The following is an 11,853-nucleotide window of genomic DNA, read 5'->3' as shown; positions in this document are numbered from 1 at the left end:
CTCTTTGCTAATCTTAAAGAACTGTATAAATGCTTTGTTGTTGCTGGAGAATGAAAAGGAAAAGGAAACCCCTGAGCTTGTAAGCACTGACCCCCAAGGAATTCAGGGAAACCGCCTTCTTTGATGGAATCCAAGAATTACTGACACAGGTTTGGAGAAAATCTAGCTCAATTCTGTCATTCACAAATGAGGAAACTGAGGTCCAAAGGGAGTGTGTATGTGTGTGTGTGTGTGTGTGTAGGAGTGAGCAATACCTTCCTTTGTCTTATAGCTTCAGGTTAAAGGGAGATGAAGATGGATTGCTGGGTTTGTGATTATGGTTTGTTTGTTTTTTTCCCAGTGGAGTAGTGAGGAGAGAGAGAAGAAGGAGACAGGGAGAGCAGGGAGGACTGCAGCAAGGAAACAGCTAGGAAAAAAAAAAATCACTCTACCCACAAGATAGCTTGGGAGTAGGGAGATTGTTTGGGGTCCAGAGAAGAAGAAAAAAGGTTAGAAGGAGAACATTCAAGAGGAGCAGCATGACCCGATGGAATGGACAATTGATCTGGAGTCAAAGGACCTGGGTTCGAATCCCACTTCTGCTGTTTGGGCAATGCCCTTAATTTCTCTGGGTCACAGTGTCTGTATCTAGAAAATGAGGGGTTGGACTAGATGGCCTCTTAGGTCTAGTCTAAGTCGAAATGTGAATAAAAGTAGATTCAGTGGAGGAGTGGCATAGGAGAGCTGCCTTTAAACATTTGAAGGGCTGTAACGTGAGGAGGGACTGTCTTTTGGCTGGCTCAATTTAAGCTTGATGTCAGGACCCATTTAGGATCGAGGGGAACTAAGGGCAAGAAAACACAAAGAAGGAACCCCTCTCCCTCCATAGGCAATAAGTAGAAATAAAAGGGTCAGGATGTGTATAGAGAAGGCCAGAATTTGAAATAAGCAGAAGGAACATAAAGAAAGATATCAAAGGGGAAAGGCACTCCAGAGGTTGTCACACAGGAGTGATTCAAACCCCACCCCACCCCCAAGGATGTTATAAGCCCCATAGGAATATATGCCATATACATAGTATGCAAAGCAAAGAGCAAGCCAGGTTTGAGAAATAAGAGCTAAAAAAAAAATATGCAACGAAAGGCATGAGAAAATGAATCCATTGCATTTACAGGAACCATAACTGTATTGAGTTAATCTTTTTTTTTTTTTTTTTTGAGGCAATCCAGGTTAAGTGACTTGCCTAGGTTCACACAGCTAGTAATGTGTCTGAGGCTGGATTTGAATTCAGGTCCTCCTGGCTCCAAGGCCAGTGCTCTATTGGCCGTGCCACCTAGCTGCTCCTGGGATGGTCTTTTAAAATTTGTTTAGTGGGGATTCCTTCCACTCAAGTCTTTCTCTGGTCCCTCGTTGTGAGATACAGGGGAACCTGGGTCCTTCGAAGCCTAGGCCTGGGAGCACTGGTTTGGAGAGGTCTACCGTTATGGAAAGGCTTTGAGTACGGACTTAGAGGGCATTCTGTGCTACCATCATTGGGAAGGCAGAGGAGATCACTGGTTCTTAGGGCAGGAAGCCTCCTCTTCCCTCTCCTGTCCTCCCTAAGCTTCTCCTCCCTAAGCTGTCTGTAGCCATCCTAGAAGGGTAGAGCCAGTTTAGGACTGGGCAGAGTTTTAGGATATCGGGCTAAATACTGCAGAAAGGATCGAACAATGGGGAAAGACAGTCAGAGAGCCCAGTGAGACCTCTTAGTGGCCAAGCAATGTAGCTTTAGGGAGTCCAGTCACATGTGTGACTTTCTGGGTATGTTCCCCTGTGGTTTAGTTGTTTTCAGTCCTGTCCAGCTCTTTGTGACCCCATTTGGGGTTTTCTTTGGCAAAGATACTGGAGTGGTTTGCCATTTCCATCTCCAACTCATTTTACAAATGAGGAAACAGAGGTGAACAGGATTAAATAACTTGCCCAGGGTCACACAGCTAGTGTCTGAGGCTGGATTTGAACTCAAGATTTCCTGACTCCGGGCCTGGTATTCTTCAACGTGCCATCTAACTGCTTAATGTTCCCCTATATATCCCTTTATAGAGTTTCATGCAATATTAAAGGTTGCTAGATGGCAGCTAGAAGTGGCACAGTGGATAGAGTGCTTGGCTGGAGTCAAGAAGACTCATTTTGTTGAGTTCAAATCCATCCTCAGACACTTACTAACTGTGTGACCATGGGAAAGTCACTTAACCCTGTTTGCCTCAGTTTCCTCATCTGTAAAATGAGCTAGAGAAGGAAATGGCAAACCACTCCAGTATCTCTGCCAAGAAAACCCCAAACAGGGTCAGGAAGAGTCGGACATGATTGAAAAAGGGCTGAACAACAGAGGTCTTAGGGCGCAGCATATTCCAGAGGACCTGGGACAATGACACTATGTCAAGAGGTCGAAGACTACTTCATCCTTGTCACCTTCTGAGACCTTCCCCATTTTCCCAATGGTTCATGTGTCAGGGGCCATGAGAACCTGGCAGTCTGTCCCCTGAGGGCTCATTTAACAGGTGTGACAATCAGCTACCCTATGGCTACACTCACCATCCCTGGAACTCCCAAGTCTCCCACTGCATCCTGGGCCATCTCCAGTCATCCTCTTCTGTATCTGGTCACTGAACCCAGATGGCTCCAGAGGAGAAAGTGAGGCTGGTGACTCTGCACAGCCCTCCCTCACTCAAATCCAATTCCCTTGCAATCCATGACATCACCTCTCTGATGTCACGGTCCTCATCGAGAACGAAGGACAAGCAACAAGAACAAACGTCCCTTCCCTGGCCACTACTCTCCTATGGGTGCTGTGTCCTCCAACAAGAATATAAGCTCTTCCTCTTGTGCTTGTATCTCCAGTTACACAGTGTTCGGCACATGGTAGGTGCTTTCCCCCAATTTATTACACATAGTGTGTTCACCTCCATCGTTTCATTTGCTCCTGTAACATAGAAAATGTGATTATAGAGCAAGAAGCCTCTGGTCAAAAACAAGGTTATGGATCATGGGAGGGGGTTTGAAAAGTTGGAAGTGGTTCATCCAAAGGTGTTGTCGAGGGTTTGGGAGTCACAAGCTCTGTCCGTTCTACTCAGACTGCTCTTCATCCACGTTCATAATCTCATGGCCACGTCAGCCTGACACTTAGAACTCTCGTCTGATGACAATGCCCCCAGCCGCATTGGCTTCTTTCAAGTCTGATACTTTCCTCTGCTATTCTTCTCTCCACCAGTAGATGTCGCTAAAGCTGAAAGATTGGACTTCCAGTCCTGGGGGGTGAAAGCCAGAAGAAGTCCCTGGGAGTGTAAGGCTGGGTCCAAGTTTATAGGATTAAACATATAGAGCTGGAAGGGATTTCAGAGACCACCTAAGTCCAATTCCCTCTTTATACAGATGAGGAAACTGAGACCCAGAAAAACTGAATGACATGCTCCGTGTCATACAGTAAACATCCCAGGAGGGATTTGAACCCATGTCTTCTGACTCCAGGACTGGTGCAGTGCTCTTTCCACTGACCACATTATCCCCTGTCTCCAATCTACGTGGCTAAAGAGCTTCAGGAGAACTACAGTTATGCCCACATTTATGCAGATAAATAAACTAAGATCCAGATGTAGGATTTTTTTTGGAGGGTTGGGGGGAGGCAATTGGGGTTAAATGACTCATCTAAGGTCACATAGCTAGTAAATGTCAAGTGTTCATTGTAACACCTAGCCATCCTGATAGAAAATCATATGGGAATAATTACCTGGAAGGGCTCCACCCAGGACAGGCACAGAGACATGGCATTGGTGCTAGGCTAGGACAAGCTTTGATGCAGGAACTTGGTTACTAGTAACCTAGTAGGGGATCAGAACAGCTCTTGGAAGGGTCACTGAGTAGATGCTGTTCATCGGATCAGAGATGTAGACAAAGAAGGGATCTCTGAGGCTCTCCAGTCCAACCCCCTCATTTTACAGACGAGAAACTGAGGTCCAGAGAGGTTAAAAAGTGACTTGCCCAAGGTAATACAAGTAGTAATAGGGGTAGGATCTGAAGTGCTCTTTCTACTGTACCACATGGCCTCTATTGTCCATGTACATTAGCTTAGTTGATTTGTTCAGTTGCAAAAATGGCGGATTTTGCCTCTGGGTGGTAAAAATTCCAGTCTCTTGATTCCCACAAAGGGAAGGAGATAAGGAAGAAAAAAAGAAGGAAGGAAAGGAGGAGGGAAGAGGGAAGGAGGGAGGGAGGGAGAGAAGAAGGAAAGAAGGAAGGAAGGGAGGAAGGGAGGGAAGAAAGGGAGAAGGGAAGAAGAAAGTAGAGGAGGGAAGAAGGAATGAAGAAAGGAAGGAGAGAAGAAGGAAGAGAGAAAGGAAAGAGGGAAAAGAAGGAGGGAGGAAAGGAAGGAAGGAGGGGAGGAAGAAAGAAAGGAGGGAAAGAGGAGAGGAAGGAAGGAACAGAGGGCTGTTAGGTGGCACAATGGAAAGAGTGCTGAACCTGAAGTCAGGAACACTCGTATCCTGAGTGCAAATTTAGCCTAAGATATTTACTAGCTGTGTGACCCTGGGCAAGTCACTCAACCCTATTTGCCTCAGTTGCTTCTTCTGTAAAATGAGCTAGAGAAGGAAATGGCGAACCACTCCAGTATCTTTGCCAAGAAAACCCCAAATGGGGTCATGAAGAGTCAGACATGACTGAAACAATCCAAAAACAACATAAGAAGGAATGGAGAGAGGTAGGAATGAGAAAAGGATGGAAAGGAGGTGGAAGGGAGGGAAAGAAAGGAAGGAGGAAACAAGCACTTATTAAGTGCTTACTATGTTAACTGTGAACTGTGCTAAGTTCGTTTGATCCTCATAACAACACTGTGAGGTAGGTTATTGTTATTATTTCCATTTTACAGATAAGGAAACAAGGCACTCAGATAGTGTTCTATAAGCTGAGAAAAACCAGACCAACCCCAAGGGCTTAACCAACAGCACCCTGTCTTCTTATGGTCTCAGAAAACAGAAGGGTGCCCTGCACTCCACTTTATATATCACTGGACAAGTAGCTGTTTGCCAAACTGCTTCACAACTATATATTACTATGCAGAATATCATACTTATCCACATACTAGCATCATTCACCCAGCTTAAGCCCCACTCTTTGAGCAACCTTCCTTAACCACTCTAGAAAAGGGAAACATCCCTGGGGGCTCAAACCCTATAGCATTTATTATGTGTAACTGCACACCAATGTGTATTGTATCCTTCTCTAATTATTGCAAATTTGTTCCTCTTATACCAAATGGATTGTAAATGTCTTAAGGGCAAAGATAGTAATATGCCACCCCCCCAAAAAAAGCAAATCCTTGGTAATTGCATTGAGAAGATGGCATCTATAGCCAGAGAGAGAAGAGTCCTTTTATATTCTGTCCTGGTCAAACCACATCTGGAATGGTCTAGATACCATGAATGAATGAATGGATGAAAAAAGCATCCTATGAAGCACTAGCCATATGTACAAAGCATTGCATTAAGTGCCAAGGATACACATAAAAAAGCAAGATGGCACCTGCTCTCAAGGAGTTCACATTCTAATGGGAGCAATAACACATATAGTAGGTTTCAGTTGGAAAAGTCCCATGGTCTTTAGGGTATGGCAGCAAAATGGATGGTAATACCTCTTCTTTAATGTCATTCCCACTGAAAAAAATCCTATAAGTTTGTGATGATGAACCATTTGACTTGGGTGCCAAGGACTCCAGTGGCAATGATATTCTTTTCTGGGTCTTCAGTAACTGTGGCTGCAGAACCCAGTGGAGCAATTGTTGGGTTGCATCTCCTGGGGTGTATCGCATCCCAGGATCATGGTGGCAAGCGCTGAACTGAAATCTGGACCAATGGTTTAGGAGTTGCTGCCACTCTCAGGCCCCTTGGACTTATTGGCCAGTTGGTTAACAGTCAGTGTTGGAGGTAGTTGTGGAAGATGGGCTCTCTTCTCAGGGATTGCTCTCCTGAGTGATTGCTCTGGGGCTTGAGTTGGAAGCCACGTTGCTGGAGTGAGAGACACTGTTCTCTCCAAAGCCCAAGAACTAGGAGTGTTTAGCAGATAGAAGGGAAAGACTTGGGGAGAATTGGTGGCTATCTTCAAATATATAAAGGGTTGCCATACAGACTAGGCATTAGGTTTATGATTAGATAGAGCAAGGGGCAGCTAGGTGGCGCAGTGGATGGAGCTCTGGCCTTGGAGTCAGGAGGACTCGAGTTCAAATGTGGCCTCAGACACTTGACACTTACTAGCTGTGTGACCCTGGGTGAGTCACTTAACCCTGATTGCCTCAGCAAAAAACAAAACAAAAAGATTAGATAGAGCATCATGATTTTAGAACTGGAGGGTACCCTAGATCAGCTGATTCTACTCCCTCCTTCTACAGATAAGGAATCTCAGACCCTGTCTGAGGTCATATAGGTACTAAGGAGAAGAGTCAGGATTCAAACCCACATCCTCCAGTGCTCTTTCCACAGTCACTGTTCTGCTTGCCTTTAAAGGGCAGAATTAGGGAGTGAAGGGAACAAGCATTTATTAAGCGCTTATGTGCCAGGGGCAGCTAGATGGCGCAGTGGATAGAGTGCTGGACTGGGAATCAGGAATACTCATCTTTCTGAGTTCAAATCTGGCCTCAGACACTTCCTAGCTGTGTGATCCTGGGCAAGTCACTTAACCCTGTTTGCCTCAGTTTCCTCATCTATAAAATGAATTGGACAAGGAAATGACAAACCATTCCAGTATCTCTGCCAAGAAAACCCCAAAAGGGGTCACAAAGAGTTGTACACAACTGAAAACGACCTGGCGATATGCCAGGTACTATGCTATGAGCTTTACAAATATCCCATTTGAGCCTTACAACAAACCTTAGAGGTGGGTGCTGTTCTTTTCCATGTTTTATTGTTGTCGTTCAGTCTTTTTTCAATTTTGTCTGATTTTTCATGACCCTATTTGGGGTTTCCTTGGCAGAGATACTGGAGTGGTTTGGCATTTTCTTCTCCAGCTTATTTTATAGATGATGAAACTGAAGCAAATGGAGTTAAGTGACTTTCCCAGGGTCATAACAGCTAGAAAGTGTCTGAGTGCAAATTTGAACTCAGGAAGATGAGTCTTCTGATTTCAGGCCCAGCACTGTATTCACTGGGCCATCCAGCTGCTCAACCCCATTTTACAGTAGAGAAAATTGAGGCAGACAGTGATAAAGCGACTTGTACAGGGTCACATAGCCAGTGTCTGAGGCTAGATTTGAACTCAGGTCTTCCTGACTCCAGGCCCAACAATCTACTCACTGCCCACCTGACTGGCTCTTTAGGTGGAAGCTTCAGAAGACCAGTTTTAGAATCAAGGAAAGGAAAAATTTCCTAATGATTAGAGCTGTCAAAAAAGTGGAAAGAGCTGTCTCGGACACCCGTGGATTCCTTTTCACGGGGGAAAGCAAGGACAGGTGGCCCCTTGCCAGGCAGTTTGAAGAGAGGATTCTTGTTCAGATCCAAAGGGCCTCTGAGGTCCCATGGACCTCTTTGATTCTATGATTTTGGGAGATTTTTGTACTTTCTACTTGTCTGTTACAAGGGCTAGAATTGTGCTGGATCCTCTCTAAATACCCATCAACTGATTAATGCCATGCTTCATCAGTATAAAACTTTTTATACATTAGGAAAAGCACTTTCTCATTCATTATCTTCCAATATCCTTACAATCCCTGTGTGTTTAGTTTGCTAGGTAGTATTGTTTCTATTCCTAAATTGGGAAACTGAGGCAGCGTGCAAGAGAAAAAGTACTGATTCAGGAATTGACACATCTGAGTTCCCATACAACCTCTGACACTAGCTGTGTGATCTTGGGAAAGTCACTTAATTTCACTAGGCCTCAGTTTCCATAGCTATAAAATGAGGAGATTGTTCTAGATGTCCCCTAAGGTCCCTTCTGGCTCTAAATCTATGATTCTAAGAAGGTATCTTGAGTATTTAATTAGGTGGTTCTGAGTCATGATGAACTGGCATAGATGAATCTTCTATTGCAAAGATCCAAGTAAATTCTACCTTGAATAGGAGAAGGGTGGGGGAGGGGAGTGGGCTAGCCTGTGGAATATTTCTACGGGAGGCAGTGGGATGGAATGCCCTGAGGCACAGATGGAGCCCAGGCATCCGTGAAAAATATGCAGGACAGTTAAGAATCCCATGGGCAAAGGAAGGATGGTGGTGTCTTATATTAGCCCCCTTCAGACTCTGCCCACAATGCTCCCTCCCACAGTGGGGTCCACTGGAGTATGGGAACAACAGTGAAATTGTCCCCTACACCTGGGTTTGCCCTAGGCTGGCTCTTCCGCTCCTACAGGGCCCATGCTCCCAAAAGTCAAGAAACTGACCTCATCTGGAAAGCTCTTATGAAATGCCCTGGATATTGTGAAACTGGGTGATGAGACATCTTCCTTTCCCAGGGCCCCTGGCCCAGTCCCCTGCTTTCTTTCCCTAAGGGGCTAAGGGCATCTGTGGTTCCTGAGGCTGCCTCTGGGACTTGTGATTGATTTTGACCTTCAGTCGGTGCCAAGAGTCTCATATCTCACAGCCCGGGGCTGAGAGGAGCAGAAGTGGGAAGGAAGACTCTGGATGTCAAGACTCCTAGTCCCGGATGTCCTGCAGCTTGGGCTACTTAACACTCTCTTGCCCCATCTAAGAGTGTGAGCCCCAAAGCACTCTCGGCCGAAGGCCCCTCCTGAGAAGCAGCTTTGTTTCTTCCATGAATACCCAACTTGGACTGCTGTCCCTACTCCTCAAATCCCAGGCCTCTGCTAAGGTGCAGGGTCAGGGAGGCTCAGTCCCACAGAGAGTCAGGAAAGACTTGGGTTTGATCTCCCCACTACTACTTAATATCTGTGTGACCATGGGTAAATAACCTCTCCATACCTCAATTTCCTAAACTGGTATTTAGCCTCAGAGTATTGTGAGGATCCAATGAGATCTTGTAGCTTTTATTAGTTTTAGGACAAAAATATATAGTCCTCCAATGCCATATTTGGGGCAGCTAGGTGGCACAGTGGATAGAGTGCTGGGCCTGGAATCAGGAAGATCTGAGTTCAAATCCATCTTCACATACTTACCAGCTGTGAAACCCTGGGCAAGTCAATTAACCTGTTTGTCTCAATTTCCTCATCTATAAAATGGGCTACCCTATTGCCTAAGTTTCCTCATGTGTAAAATGAGCTGGAGAGGGGAATAGCAAAACATTCCAGTATCTTTGCTAGGAAAACCCCAAAATGGGGTCATGAAGACATGATTGAAATGACTGAATAACAAATGCCATGTTTCATTTGCGTAAGACTTTTATACTTAGGAAAAACGCTTTCTTATTCATTAACTTCCTATATCCTTACAATCCCTGTGAGGCTAGGTTGCTAGGTAGCATTATTTTTATTTCCAAATGGGCAAACTGAGGCAGCATATGCAATAGAAAGAGTACTGATTCAGGAGTCAGCAGACCTGAGTTCCCATCTCACCTTCTTTGAATCTGGCCTGGCTTGGTAGGGCCTTCCAGGGCCCGTCCTCTGCTAGTGCAGCCCTTTGAAAACCCTTTGAGAATCTCTGTCCAGGGGAGGAAGAGGAGGACGAAGAAGTAAAGAAGGGAATTAAGAGGAAGGAGGAGGAGAACAAGGAGTAGGAGGAGAATAAAGAGGAGGAGCAGAAGATGATGATAACTCAGGAGGCAGTACTGGTATAATGAATAGAGAGCTGGTCCCAGATCTAGCAAGAGCTGGGTCCCAATCCTGCCATACATTTGGACAAATAATCTAACTTTGGAGTGCTCCAGGAAGCTTTCTAAGACCAGAAGTTTCAGAGCAGTGACCAACCTGCAATTGATGTTCCTTACATGGATAAAATCATGGATCTAGTCATTTTCACCACCCCCATGCACACCACCCACAAAATGACTCTTTACAGTTGCATAGTGCCTTCTGGTTTACACAACACTCTCCTCCCAAATATTATTCTCTCCATTAAAATTTTTTTATCGATGGCTTTTGTTTATATTTTGTTTCTTACATCACCAGCATTTCCCCAAGTATTCCCCCCACCCCATTTATTTTCTAGACAAAGAAACTAAGGCCGAGATGGGGCAAAGAGCTTCATCACAGCTCACAGAATGCACCTCCTCCCACTTTGGCAGAAGAATGTTACATGTATTGCCAGGCTGAGGTCATGTGTTGCTTAATTTTGTCAAATTGCTTTTTTTCCTTTCTTTTTTTGATACACTTGTTACAAGGTGATGGTTCAGTGGGTAGCAAAGAGGGAGGAGTAAATTTGGCAATGGAGGTGTAGTGAAAAACAAAAGATAAATAATAATGAAAAAATAATTACAGCTCATATATGTGTGTATGTACCTATAAACATATATATGTCACCTTAAAACTTGCAAAGAGGTTAGTGACTAGCCCAAGGTCACTAGAATAGTAAATAGTAAGAATCAAACTCAGATCTTTCATGGCATTTTAACATTTGCTGTGCTTGGACTTAGACCACAGTCAGAACTATGCTCAATGAATGTCGGTTCTAGAGAGGCAGATTTAGGCTGAATGTAAGGAAAAATATTCTAATCATTAGGATTGTCAAAAAATGGAGTGGGCTGCCATTGGGTAATAGTGGGTTCCTCTTCATTGGGGAAAGCAAAGGCAGGATGACCCCCCCACCTTGGTTGTTGCAATTATTATCTCCATTTTACACCTGGTGAAACTGAGGCTCAGACTTGCCCAGGGTCACAGAGCTTCCTAGTATCAGAGCTAGAACTCAGGTTTCCTGACTGCACTCCCCTTATCTCTATAACCCCATATATCTGTGGCATACTTTTAGCTTTTCAAAGTACTTTCATACAATTATTGTGTTTGTTTTGTAATCCCATGCATTTTGTTTTATGTATTGAAAAATATTACAAAGCAAACCAAAGGTTGTTGAAAATTAAAATGTATGTGTGTGTTTTTTATCCAAGTTCACTGATCCTGAAATCCTATAGGAACATTTTCCATTGACTCCTGCTTAAGAACTCCTGATTTAGAGGATCATAGTATTATAGATTTAGAGCCAGAAGGAAACTTGGAGGCCACTGAGTTCAAACCCCTCATTTTACAGATGAAGGCATGGAGTGAAGAGGTTAAGTGACTTGCCCAGGGTCACTCAGCTAATAGTGGCTGAAGAAGGATTTAGAACCTAGGTCTTCCTGGCTTTAAGTCTGATGCTCTGTCCATTACTTCCCAATGTGGTCTTCCTACAGACACTGGCAAGAATGATCCCGATTTTGAATTGAGAAGAGAGTTAAGTTAGTTGGTTTACTGTATCCCCTTCCTCTTGGGGGCAAAAGTAGCTAGTAGAAGCAGGAAGGCAAGGTCATTCACTGTCCTCCAAGAGTTTACAGCCTTCCTAGGTTGTCAAGAGGAGGATAGGTAAGGAGAAAGTGAGTCTGAGAAAAGTCAATAAACAAGGAACAAAGATCGATGGCTGATAAAGGAAAATCTGGCCTAGGAGGAGAAAGGTGATCCTATTCTCAGAGCTGCTTCTCTCCCTGGAAATCTCATCATTTCTCCTTTTCTTCATCCATTTTAGTCACATGTGGTTGAGGAGGGTACAGAGAGAAGTGGTATTCCACACATCCAGCACAGCCCTCCAGGTTGTGCTTCACAGATGAGTGGACATGCCATAACTCCTAGACTGTCATCATTCTTGGAGGGGTGGGGTGGGGAACGGAAAGGGAATAAGTATTTCTACAGCTATTCCTATGTGCCCAGCATTGTGCTGAGCACTTTCACAAATTTTATCTCATTTGAGCCTCAAAATAACCCTGGGAAGTGGGTGATATTAT

Source organism: Vombatus ursinus, unplaced genomic scaffold, assembly GCF_900497805.2.
Source record: "Vombatus ursinus unplaced genomic scaffold, bare-nosed wombat genome assembly UNPS02014807.1, whole genome shotgun sequence".
Classification (NCBI taxonomy): domain Eukaryota; kingdom Metazoa; phylum Chordata; class Mammalia; order Diprotodontia; family Vombatidae; genus Vombatus; species Vombatus ursinus.
The sequence above is the reverse complement of the archived record's forward strand: the minus strand, read 5'-3'. Positions refer to the sequence as shown.